This window comes from Trichosurus vulpecula, chromosome 7 (genome assembly GCF_011100635.1).
Source record: "Trichosurus vulpecula isolate mTriVul1 chromosome 7, mTriVul1.pri, whole genome shotgun sequence".
Lineage (NCBI taxonomy): Eukaryota > Metazoa > Chordata > Mammalia > Diprotodontia > Phalangeridae > Trichosurus > Trichosurus vulpecula.
This window is the reverse complement of record NC_050579.1, coordinates 102,995,718-103,009,201: the sequence shown is the minus strand read 5'-3', so window position 1 is coordinate 103,009,201 and position 13,484 is coordinate 102,995,718. Positions and strand designations below refer to the sequence as shown.

Below are 13,484 nucleotides of genomic sequence, written 5' to 3'. Positions count from 1 at the left end.
ATCTGCCTTTTTTCTTGACAGTATTTGATAAAGTGTTCTTTACATTATATAATCTGGGCCATATGTTTGTGAGCTTCACACTCTAATGTGAACTAAGAGTGGGGCCCGGAGGGAATCGAAAAGGCTAAAAGTAAATGCATGACCTCTCAGCTTGATCTGTCTTCTAACTCTCTGCGTGGTCTTATGACGTGATTCATTCTCTGACTACATTCACCACCACTTCCAAAGCCCAGGGACTTCCAAACATATCTTATGCCTCATAATTAGAAAACCACTAATCAAGAGAGTTTGACTAATCTAAAGGATGTTAGTAGAGAAGGACAAAAAGCACTTAAGCATTCAAAGGACGTGTAATGTCTTGTGTCTCAGAATTTTCAGGGACCAAAATATGCGCACAAAATCTCTAATAATCTGAATTGGACTTTGAAAGTTCTGTGATTTTATTGGTGTGTGCACCTTCTATGCAACCTATGATCAGAACCCCTTAGTGATTTAGAAAGAAATCTTCATGTCCTGTTGAGTAAAAAAAGAAAAAAAAATTTTTGACTAGATACTTGGTGAGGAGCCTCTCCAAATTTAACTTGTCTGGTCCTCACACCAGCATAGTGTATACCTAGGCTGACTGAAAGCTTTTCTAATAGTCTATGGAAACCCAGGGTCACCTCCATTTTAGTGTACAGCACTGAAGAAAGACTTTACTGGAATAATAATCCATGATATACCTTCCTCTCCCTCTGCCCCTCCCCCCATTGAATATAATGACTCTATTGACGGTACAAAACATAGGGCTCTCTGTTTCTCCTCCTTCTTCCCCTACTACAGGGTTGCCTTGGATAAGGATTCTGTGTGGTTTGTGAGATCATCCAACGTAGAGAAATAGATTCAGTATGTGGGCTTCCAATAGTGGAAGCCTTCTTTTGGCTAGGGTTGAAGATCCATGGCTTTCTCTTTCCTCGGAGGCCACATATACCATAAATTCTGCTACATAGTGGCTATAATCATACATATTGTCATACCAGGAAATGAGCTTGACAAAATGGTCATTAAGGGCAATGCCAGTGCCAGCATAAAAAGTAGAAGAGTAGCTGTCACTCTTAAAGTCATAGGATATAACCTGGTACTCTGTGAAACCCAGTATGTCTTCTTTTCTTTTCCTGGAGGCAATGGCGGTTCAGTGACTTGTCCAGGGTCACACGGCTGGACAAGTATCTGAGGTTGGATTTGAACTCAGGTCCTCTGGTCTCTAGGGCCAGTCCTTCATTCACTAGCTGCCCCCATATGTCTTTTAAGGGCCCTCCTATTTGCTTCATATCATCATATTTGGTAAGTTTCTCTGGTGTATTGGAAGTAGGATAATAGAAAACCATACTTGTAAGCTTCCCAATCAGCTCAGGAATGACCTTGTCCTCAGTAAGAGCAGTACTAATAGAATCAGGGATGATATTTTGGGTAATACCATCACCCCACAACTTACCAGAGGGGCCAACTACTACTTTCTAGATAGCAGTAATGACATAAACTGTGGTCATGAGTCCTTCCACAGTGCTAAAGTTGGCATGAATAACCTTGCCTAGGAGTGCCAAGCAGTTGGTATTGCAGTAGGTATTATTGACAATTGTGAGGGAGTTATAGTTTTGCTCATGGCTTACTCCCACCATGAACACAAGGGCATTAGCAGAAGGGGCTGAGATAATTACACACTCAGCTCCATCTTTCAAGTGTGTCCCAGCCTTTTCCAAGGTAGTAAAGACATCAGTAGACTCCACTGTATATTTGTTCCCATCATATCCCTATTCAATATTTGTGGAATCACAATTCTAGGAGATAGTATTTGTTTTCCATATGTCAGCTTTCTCTTCTTGGGCTTGAGAGTGCCCTTGAATTTGCCATGGGAGGATTTATATTGAACATGAAAACCATATAAATCATTTAGTTGGAGTCAATGAAAGGGTCATTGATGGGCACTCTTCCTGAGGTAAATAAATCTCTGGTTACCAGATTTCCAATATGGCCCAATTCATTGACTCTGACCTTCACCGTGTTGTCTCATGGATGCAACTATAGCAGCAGATACTGAGATCAGGCTTGGAAGAAAAGCTGAGCTGGCATTGGTATTAATCACAAATATGTTGCTACAAATCAATAAACAATAACAAAAAAGTCTATGTTATTGCATTAACTTCCCACAAGGTAGCATGTGGTAGAAAGAAACCTGTGTTTGCATCCTGGCTCTTTCCTTTGTGATCTATGTGACCTTGGACAAATTGCTCTGCCTCTCCAGTCCTCTGCCTTCTCATCTGCAATACAGTAGTATTGGATTATATGATTTCTGTCTCTTCCAGTTATATGATCTTGTGATCCTTTGAACAAATGAGGTTTCTGAACACCTCTCAGTCCTGGTCTTTCTGTGACATCTTTAGATGATTAGTAAGTTATGGCAAGTTGAAGGATTGAAACTTTATATCTCTTGGTGCCAGGTTCATTTTAGAATTTAATTTGCTCTAGGTTCTCCCTCTTCTAAAATGGAAAACATAGAAGATTTAGTTCCATTGGAAAGAAAGAAGCAATAAACCTCCCCAGGCAAAATCAGAGACAAAACATCCATCTAAATTAAAAGTAGGGTTGGGGAGATGCCCAAGGCTAAACGAGAGTCAGCTCAGAATTTTGGAATATTGACCATTCCTATTTTCCGGCTCTCTAGTTAGAACAATCTCAGAAAGGATGTGATGCCAGTGGAGTCCTATTTTCTATACCTAAATTCCAAAAACATTCCTTTTCTATCATTTTTCTATCTGTTCTAGAGTTTGATTAGCCCTTACTTACCAGACTCTTGAAGAGAAGGAAAAAATGAAAGTTGATTATTTAAATTAGGAAATTGGCAATGGAATATATTGACCATAATTTTATTAAGAAAAGTTTTGTGACATAGTCTATAAGTTAGGTATTTAAGATAGGAAGACATAGCATAGCATTTTAGAAAGAACACTGATTCTAAAATCAGAGGAACTGAGTTCAAAGTCCTGCATCAGAAATTTATCTGTGACTTGGCCAAGTAACTTAAACTTCCTGGGCCCAAGTTTCCTTAGAATAATTAAAATTAATAATAATAAGTAGTATTTATATACTCGAAGTTTATAAAATGCTTTTACAAATGAGAAAGTTGGACTGTATGACCTCTGAATATGATTCTATGACATCTTTTTGAGATACAAGTACAAAAGAGCATGGAGAGGTCACTTTATCCTCTTAAGCCTCAGATTCCATGTGTGTGTATGTGTGTGTGTGTGTGTACATGTTTATTTATGTATATATGTATGTATATAAACATTTTATATATATACACATATATACTCACACAAATATGCAGTATATACATATACATACATATGCATGTACATATTTATATTTATATAGACACACACAAGTAAAAGGAAAGAGTTAGGCTGGATGATCATTAATATACCTTCCAGCTCAAATCCTCTGGTCCTATGACAAACCTGTATCTCTGTGCCCCTTGATATCAAATTGACAGATTGGTCTGTGCTGAGGGGATAATGACACTTTCTGAAGGCTAACAATTAGCCTCCTTTTCAATACTGTTTAATGAGGATTACTTAGGTCATTAAACTAACCAATAAATGAGCCACATTCAAGGGACCATCTTATTGATAATTTTGCTCCACTAATATAAGGGAGTTGAAAGCCTGGAAAAGGTTTTAGGGATTTGTTGTTCACCCACCTATAGTAAAAGCAGTGGGGTGGAGGAAATGACAACCTGGATCTGTGCTTAATTTTTTTTTCCTTTATGTGATTTTTCTGGCTTAGATATCACTCTATTTTGTATCCACTAATGTGTATGGGTAAAGAGTGGAGGATTTGTAATTGAAAAACTGAAAATCCTGAACCCAAGAGCTCTTGGCAGTTCCTTTGGAGAGTACCATGGATGGTGAATTAAATGTAGTTTCACCACTGAAGACTAAAACCAGGAAACAAACATGCTGCGTATCTTAAGCTAGAGTTTTGTTACTGATGGAGAGGCTGGTCTAATAACAAGCAAGTTTAATTAAAAAACACAGAGTATAAAAGATAAAAAGCATTTTAGCCAAGTCTAGAAGGAAAAAGGTATTCCTTGTGGAAAAAATGGGGAAAGATTCTCCTCCTGCCCCTAACGACTTTTGCATGTCCTTGGCTGATTATAAGGGTTGATACTTTTCTGAAAGAACTATGGAAAGCTGGGGGGCTGTAAACTGGAAAAATATGGCAGAGTCCTCTTTTCTTATAAGGAAGAGATAAGCAAGGGTCTAGCTGATGCCAGGAGCTGGAAGGGGAGGGAAGCTCTGCTGCATTTGTCACCTCTATGTGTTTCCCTCTAATCATGTGTTTGGCACCATGTTCTGTATGTGAATGTCTCTCCACATGTGTCTCTGACGTGTCTCTAATCTATTTATTGGAGAATGTTCCCAAGATCTATGGCAGAAATGTTTTATTGCTACTTTTCTTTGTTGTTTAAATAAAATATGATTATAGATTTGAACTAATTGCATCTTCTGGCTGACAAATAAGGGTAAGCTAGGGTTTTAAGCAGGCTGTAGACCCAAAAAGCCTTGAACCTGGGTGTCCTTATCTAGTGTCCCACTCTGTGAGTTGGGGTATGTCACTAGCTGATATAACAGATTGCTCAGACTAAGTGAAACTACTATTGTGTACTTGTGGTATAGTCTTTGTATTCATTAAGAATTACAGGATTATCAATTTATAATTGTATGTGTATGTGTGTACATGTACGACTTTACTGATTATTGATGTTTTCTCTAAAAATTCAAGCAGTTGTTGAGTTTGCTCAAAAAATTTGAACAAATCCTTCATACCCTTGACAATTTTATCTTATAGTGGTATTTAATGGCAAACACATCCTTCCGTGTTTATATGGGGCAAAAAGACAGCTGATGAGATGGGTGTACCTGCATATTTAGAAAATAGGCAATCAGGTACTGATTCTTCCTCCTGGGTCCTGCTTGTAAACAGAGTGATTGAGGTAACTTCAGGTGTTGTTTAAAGAACCCTATCTTTAAAGTAATCTGCATTAACCTATTCCCTACAAAAGAATCAGGAGCAAGAAAGAAGCAGCTGATATCAATATGGAGTGAAATTTTTATTATATCACAATCTGGCAAAAGAAAGTCTTTACATAAAACTCAAGACATTTTGTCTAAGTGCTGCAAATCTAAATCTCAGTAATATGGCCAACCTAGGTAGTTTCTTGGGGATTTGGAACAGTCTGGGTATCCCCTCTAGATCTAAGAGGGTTTTTTCTCTTCTTCTGCCTTGGTTCCTGAAACAGAGTTGGAATTAAGCCAGTTAACAGAACCTTTACCCCCAGCTTCCAGTATATAACTACAAGGAGTCATCTGTGTGATTTCTGGCTGTCTCATCTTGGAAATAAGGGGAACCCACTTTGTATTTGCTCCTTCATCATTAGTCCCTCTTACTGTACTATTGATTATCTTCAGTAACTGGTTTCTCTCATAGAATATCCTCATAGCCCTTGGTGGCCTCACCTTCATGGGGTAACTTGGATAGCTATTCACACAGACTTTGTCCTGTGATTACAGCTGTTATGATCACTTCTAATACTCACTGTGGTCAAAGCACATTTCTCATTCAGTTCATTAAGAAGAGAGCTCATGAATGTTTTATTGCTCCAGACCCGGGAATCAGGCTCTATCTTTATGAATAAAAGAAGTGAATAGTCTTGTTTCCTGCTCCCAACTGCCATCCCTATGGCAGAGGTCTCCATTTCAAAATCAAATAATTTAAAAATGCTGACCTTTGAACTGTTACCACTTATAGTCTATGATCTTGCACATTATAGTCATAAAATCAAAACCTCTTTGAGAAAGGGGATGTATTGAAGTCAGAGATGAAAGTGAGGTACCCTGTCATAACAATGGGGATAATGTCTGAACTCTGAATTGATTCCATACTTTGCTAGCACCAATAACTTCTGTTCTTTTTTGAATAAGTTTATTTACACATCTGTACTAAAAGTCCTCATGTGGTACTTCATAAGATCACAGATCTATAGGTGGAAGTGATCTTAGAGGTCATCTTGTTCAACTCCCTCATTCTATAGTTGAAGGAACTGAGGCCTGGGGAGGCTAATTGGCTTTCCCAAAGTCACTAGAAACTTTCACAGGCAGGATCAGAAACCCAGTTCTTCCTAGCTCTAAACCAAATAAATGCTCTCTCTTCCACACTGTGCTACTTTTCCAGAGCTGGTGCTTTCTCCATTATACCACATGTTGGCAAGGAGGTGATCCTAGGTTTTCAGAATCTATGCTAGTAGAACACTAACTCTTATGTGTCCTGTCTAGATGAATGATGAATGAAATGAACAGAATTAGAAGAAAAATTTCTGCAGTAATAATGACATTGCAAATAAAGATAACTCCAAATGGGGTCACAAAGAGTTGGACATGACTGAAACAATGACAAAAAACAAACAACTTTGAAAGACTTGAGAACTCTGATTAATGCAGTGGCCAAAAGTGATTTCAGAGGACCAGTGATGACAAATATTAATCACCTCCTGACAAAGAGGTAGTGAATTCAAGGAGAAGAATGAGACATGCATTTTTGGACATGGCCAGTGCAGGAATTTGCTTTGGGTGGCTGTAAATTTGTTACAAGGATCTTCCTCCTTCTATTCTTCATCTTCTTCCTCTTCTTCCTTTGGTTCTTCTTCTTCTTCTTCTTCTTCTTCTTCTTCTTCTTCTTCTTCTTCTTCTTCTTCTTCTTCTTCTTCCTCTTCCTCTTCCTCTTCCTCTTCTTCTTCTTTTCATCCTCCTCCTCCAATGGGAATGTTGGGAAGAAGAGAAAATAAGTGCTTATTATTTTTAAATTAAAAAAAATTGACAGTAAGCCTAAATATGTATGTGTATATATATATATATATATAAAATTATAAAAAATTTTCAGTAGATTCCCTGTGACATACCACACTAAGTCAAGTTCATTGAGAAGGTAAATCACTAGGTGATTTTTAAAAACTCTTTGGTCATAGCAACCCATAAATATGACCCAGTAAGTAAAAAAAAGTTACAATTATTTGTCAATAAGGGAATATCCATGCTGATGAAATTATGTATCCTTGAAGTTTTAGTCCAGATTTATGAGAGGAAGTATGGAATAGTGGATAGAGGTACACTCTCAAAGTCAATAAAACCTGTGTTCAAGTCCTGCTTCTGATACATAATAGATTTGTAGACAAGGGGAAGTCATTCAACCTTTCAGCGTTCTTGGAAACTTTATAAGGCTCTGTATTATGGTATCTGGCACTATGGAAATCACAATTCTAGATCCATGAAGTACTAAAATATTATTTAGAATGTGTGATGATAGGTTCTGGCTTAAGTGTTATGGAAATTCCTGTCCTATGGCTCATATTTGTATCTTTCCTAAATAATTAGAAGAAAAGAGAGCCAGAGGCAATGATAACTTCAACAAGATTCAAATTTAAATGTAATTTGAATTAATTAATAAGATTATGATGAAGAATCTGCCTTTGGGTGCACATTCTTTTTTTTTTAAATGCACATCCAGCAATGTTATTTCATGTTAGACTAAACAACACAAAAATGACTGGAAATTAAAATGAGATGTGACAGGTGATTAATTTGCCATTGTAGATTATTGGTTTTTGGAAGCTTGGAATGTAAAACTTCGTAGAATGATTTAATGTAGAAAAATAAATTCTACTCCTAATATTTTATGGAACTATTAAATTCTACAGTTATATGATTTTCATATGAATCTACTAAGTATATGTGAGTTACATATTAGTAGTAAATATGCTTAGATGCAGCAAATTCTGGTAGAAAAAGCAATGAAAAGGAAGTTAGAAACTTTCATTTCTAGTCCTAGCTCCATTATTTATCATAACACCTAACATCTTTGAATCTGTTTCCTGAATTATAAAATACATAATTAATACTGCCCTACCTATGGGTATTGTGAGAATAAAGTACATAAAAGTCAGTTAGTAAAAAAAGTGGTTTGCAAAAGCATAAAAATGGCAGGGATTTTATTAATTTTTATAACAAATAGTCTTTCAATGAAAAATATAGCATATACCAGGAAATACAATTTATAATAGCTTTTTAGATGCAAATAGCAATTTATTTTTGCATTGGCAGTAACTGAATTGACAAGAAATCCTTCATTTAAAAGACCTCCTCTAATGTCATTTAAAAAGGAATCTCATATTTAAATATGTCCATATTTTCAATAAGGCATCACTAGGTGAACTATTTCACATAACCATCCCTTGAGTCTCTATGTGAAGAGAGAAGGTTGCTTGAAGTGTGTTGGATTTTAAATCATTGGATAACCTAGGGGTTATCAGTTATATACACGAAAATCATTACATTGCCTTTGTAGTTTGAGTTATAGCTCAGCAATGGTCTGGGATGCAGCATCATAAGATTTAGAGATAAAGTGACCTTGGACCTCAGCATATCCCTAAGCATTTTGAAAATGAGGAAACTGAGATGGAAAAAATTATAATAACTTGGCCCAGGTCAAACAGATACTAAGCAACTGAGTTAGTATTCAGTCATAAGTCTTCTGACTCTGTTTAACTAAAGTGGTATGTTTTAAACTTCCCTTTCTGAGATTTTCTTGGTGATTCACCTGACCTCCATTTTTACATTCAGTAACAGAAATTATTTCTTAAACCAGTGGTTCTCAATATTTTATAAGTAGCTTACCTCTTTAAGCAAAACTGTGGGGAAACTTTCATAAGAAAATCTTTTAAAATTTTAAGTGTCAATTATAAAGGATATCAAATAACATAAAACTAATTAAAAGCAAGTGCATATACAATTTTAAAAATCTACTTTACAATAGAACCTCAGTTTGTGAATTTAAGTCATTCCAAGATTCTGTTCATCATGTGATTTGTTCATATTGCAAAGCAAATTTTCCCATAGGAAATACTGTAAAGTTGGATGATCGGTACCACATCCCCAAAAATATTCACATAAAAATAATTATTTATAATTTTAAATAAGTTTTTTTGTCCCTAATGCACCTGAAATTCAATAGCAATGATTAGTACACAATATAAACCAAAAATAAAACAATTTTTTTTCCAGGCTGTGACTGAAACACAGATTTATTTGGGATCTTTGTACATTTAAACCAGTGAGAGTCACCTGGCTCCAAGCACACATTTTTCGTCTTTAAAGTGACAAAAGGAAGAAAAAAACCCAAACCCCAAACCCCACATCTGTTCTCTTTACTTGGCCATGACACCTTGGAGCACCAAGCCAGTCTGGATGCCCAGCATGGAGGAGACCCCAATGGGCAAGGGCTGGAGTGGAAGACCAGGTCATGCCAGTGGGCAGGGCAGCAGCAGGGACTAGGGGGCTCCCGCCTTAACTCAGATGGCAGGAAGGAGACTGGGGGGGTGGGGGTGGGGAGTGGCCAGGAGGGCCCAGGCCATGGCCTGTGAGCAAGGAGGAGGAGGCTGGGGCCTGCAAACAGGGGAGGGGGCATCCTCTTCAAAGCAGCAACATGTTCAAGCATGTCCCCTTCCAGCCTGTGGATCTATGCTACTTTGACTAAAAGTAAGACTAATACTACTGCCTTCACTTATTTTTTGTTTTCATGTTTTGACTCACTGATTTTTTTTTCAAGTCCAAACATGATGTTTGTACTGAGAATTTTTGTTAGTCCTGTAAGACAAATTTTGTGAAAATTTTTTCCTCATCCAATGAAGCATACATAAACCAGGTTACTGGGAAACAGGTTCTACTGTATTTTACATCTAGCTATTTACTTAGCAGGATGGGCTTTTTTGTCCTGAGTAACTTTTATAATTGGGAGCAGCACTTAATATAATATCTTAGCTTTTAAAATACTTCACAACAAATTTCTTTATCCCGTTTATTTGGATAAACCAGTATTTGGGTAGACTATTTCAGTTTTCCACATTTTTATTTAACAAATTCAAGAATCTTGTTTTGCAATTTTGATTTACTTATATATGTCTTTGTAATTTTGGAAGCTCTTTGGAGCTATTTTTTTTTAAATGTGTTAAACCTGAAAATTTGGTTGAAGGAAACAACAGAGCTAGGTGATAGAAAAATCCATGTTGTTTATTATTTTCCCTTAAAGCATAGTGAAGCTAGCTTACTTGTACGTACGAGGAGTCAGAGCTTAAAACTCTGGCTGCCTGAACAAAGCAATGAGAAAACTTATATACGTTATTTTAGCAGAGCTATCAAGCCTGTATTACCTCATTTTTTATGACCCCCATGTATGTTTAACCATGATACAAGAAGAGGATTTTCCTTAATGGAATAGAGTTGTAAAAGATGTTGACAAAAGTCAGTTGAAACTACAGCCCAGAGTCTCTGTGTCTCATTACATTCCATAACATAGTATATACCTGTAGAATATTAAGCAAGGTAATCTCTCTTGGGGTTAGGGTAATGTCCTTAATGATCTGGCCTTGTTGACAGAGGTAAGGGTATTGCCTGAGCAAACTTTTAGAGAGAACAAAGAAGCCCAGGTCCTGGATCTTCATCCAGTTACTCATTAATTCAGGCTCTGGGTCTGGTTGAAATTAGAAAATGATATAAAATAGTATAATATTTTTCACAAATGCATAACATAACATATGCTTCAGGATCATTAGAAGAAACTGAAACTGAAGTTAGCTACTGTAATTTGTTTCATTTATCTGTATTTAGAATTTAGTTCTTGAAATAGGTTTCTCAATGTTGGTTTCATTCTCAAACCTTAGTTATCATAGAACTCTTGTGTGGGGTTGAATGCAAAGGACAAGAAAAAGTTCCTTATTAGATGTGTGGAGGCAAGACCAAAGATCAAAAATGGAAAGGGTTGATGCTAAGGAGAAGTAATGATTAGATTACAACATCAGAAAATCTCAGAATTAGGACTTATGTGCCAGGGCCATATTGTGCAATCTGTACAAGACCAATGTTCTCCTCTACAATATCTCCAAAAGGTAGTTGTCCATTTTTTTTTGTTGAAGACTTCCATTGAGGGGAAACTCACTACCTTTCCAAAGCAGCACTTTCTACTTTGGGATAGCTCTAATTTTTAGTATGTTTTTCTTCATATTTTGCTTCAATCTATACCTCAGCAAATTCATTCCATTGTTTCTAGTTCTACTTTCTAGGGCCAATAAAAACAAATCTGTTTATCTTTATATGAAAAGCTTCCAAATCCTTCAAGACAGCTATTATGTCCTACTCTGGGTCTTTTCTTCTCCATACTAAACATATTCACCACCTTCGACTGGTCATGAAATATAAGCTAACAATCTCTTTGTGACCTTAGGTTACGTTAAAATAGGCATAGTATCTTGAGGAAGGCAAATAATAGTCTTGCTGTGTTCTGCCTTGGTCATATTAAAACTGGTGTTTTGTGTTCATATTTAAGAAGGGCATTAATTAATTGGAAATAATCCAGAGAAAAGCAACTAGGATAAAGGAGCATTTTGAGATAATAGCATGTGAGAATCGATTGAAACCACTGGGGATGTTAAACTGGACAAATTAAAAAGTGTGTGTGTGTGTGTTTGTGTGTGTGTGTTTGTGTATGTGTGTGTGTGTGTGTGTGTGTGTGTGTGTGTTGGGAGGGCAATTATAGTTGCATTCAAGTATTTAAGGGGTTCTCATTTATGTGGTTAGAATTGTGCCTTTTGGTCTTGCAAGACCTATATTGGAGCAATGGGCAGAAGTTTGAGAGGAATATTTAGGTTCAGTTTACCTACTGTTAGGAATTAGAGCTACATAAAAGGGAAATGAGCTACCTTAAGAAGTAGTGAATTTGTCCTTTCTAGACATCTTTATTTGGAAGTTGGATGAACAGTGATTAGAGATGCTGGCAGTGTGAGACACTGTCAAATACGGGTTGAATTAGATGGCCTCTGAGGTCACTTTCAACAGGGAAATTCTGTTATTGAGGGTGAGGAACCTTAATATGTGTGTGTATAGGGCTCAGTATGAATAAAAGCACAGAAGTAGAAGTGGAGTTTTGAAGTCCCTCTTAACTTTGAGACTGGGATTGTGTTAGTCTGTGAATTTTGCCAGGCATTGAAGTCAAGCTCACTCTTATGTAATTTTTAGGCACCATTTTATCTTTTACTATATTTAAAATGGGACATTTTCCTTTCTCCAGAGAGAAACAATCAGGATGGTAAGGGCCCTTGAGCCATTTTTTGTTCTATCTATATCTTCCAGACCAATGATCATTCTTTAGAATAGAAATAAAAGAAGCAAAATTAGAATTGAGCAGCTCCACCTCTTAGCTTTTGTTGGTTATGATCACCTTGTCCGCCCTGAGTAACAGGACTGTCTCTTCTTTCATCTTTCACTTGTTCCTTCAATAGCTAAAACACTGAAAATGATTGGTAATGAGGAGTCAGAAGTATCCGATTTTCATTTTGTATCTCTTTACTTACAATAAATCTTCAAAATGGAAAGACTAGAATAAAAACATTATTAGGATATAGAAAAAGAAAACAAGTGATAAGGTAAGAACAAGTTTGTGGCATTATGTCTGGATTGATAACCCAGGACAACTGGTAGATATGGTTATAAGTTCCCTTTAGTGATGTTTTAAAAATCATAGAGGAGCAAAAACTGAAAAAGAAAATGAATAAATATTATTGGAATAAAGGCCAGAGAGAGTTCTCAATTAGGCAAGTCAGGTTGATTTTGGTTCTTGGCAAAATTCTAGGATGTATTATTAAAGGGACATTTTTTGAGCATTCAGAAAAGGAAGTGGTAGTCCACAAAATTTGCCATGTACAAACTGGTCACTCGTTATTAGTCTTAATTTACTTTTTGACAGTGTTATAATGGTATGTTGTGTCAAGGCTGTCAACAGTATATTTAGATTTTAGCAAGGCATTTTTACAATGTCTTGTGTTATTCTTAAGAAGGAGAGAATGGGGCTAGTTGATAGGAGAATAAGATGCTTTCAAAATTAGTTGTATCATTAGACCTAAAGAGTGTTGATTAATGGATCAGCATTGAAGGCAGAGGGGAGTCTAAGCAGTAGCTAGGAATTGTGTAGGCAGCAACATATTTCCAAGCTTTGGTCTCTCCTTCTCTGGCTTCCACTTCACCACCTACCCAATTTGTAGCCATGAGGAAACAGGCTTTTTCTTTTCCAAGGATTTCCTGGCTGGTGACATCACAGATGCTGTCTCTGCAAGCTGGGTGGTACTCAGTGAAAGTCAAATTACTGGTGCAGGAGCAGCACACAAGTGAAGAAGTATTACTGATAAGCAGTACCAAGGCATAATGGATGGTCATATTCCAAAGGAACAAGGGGGGCTTTTTTCTGGTTGGCTAACTTAAATACTATCAGATACATCTCCATTCATGACCTTAATCTTGCCTTTAAAGATAAGCATAAGCAGCTATCTTAGGGTATGAGTGGAG

The 13,484-nt window shown here is 36.7% G+C and overlaps 1 pseudogene; it reads right to left on the bottom strand.

The window, feature by feature from the left end:
* Positions 1 to 484: 484 nt before the first annotated feature.
* The window catches only part of LOC118857596, a 34,089-nt pseudogene continuing 21,089 nt past the window's right edge, over positions 485 to 13,484 (bottom strand).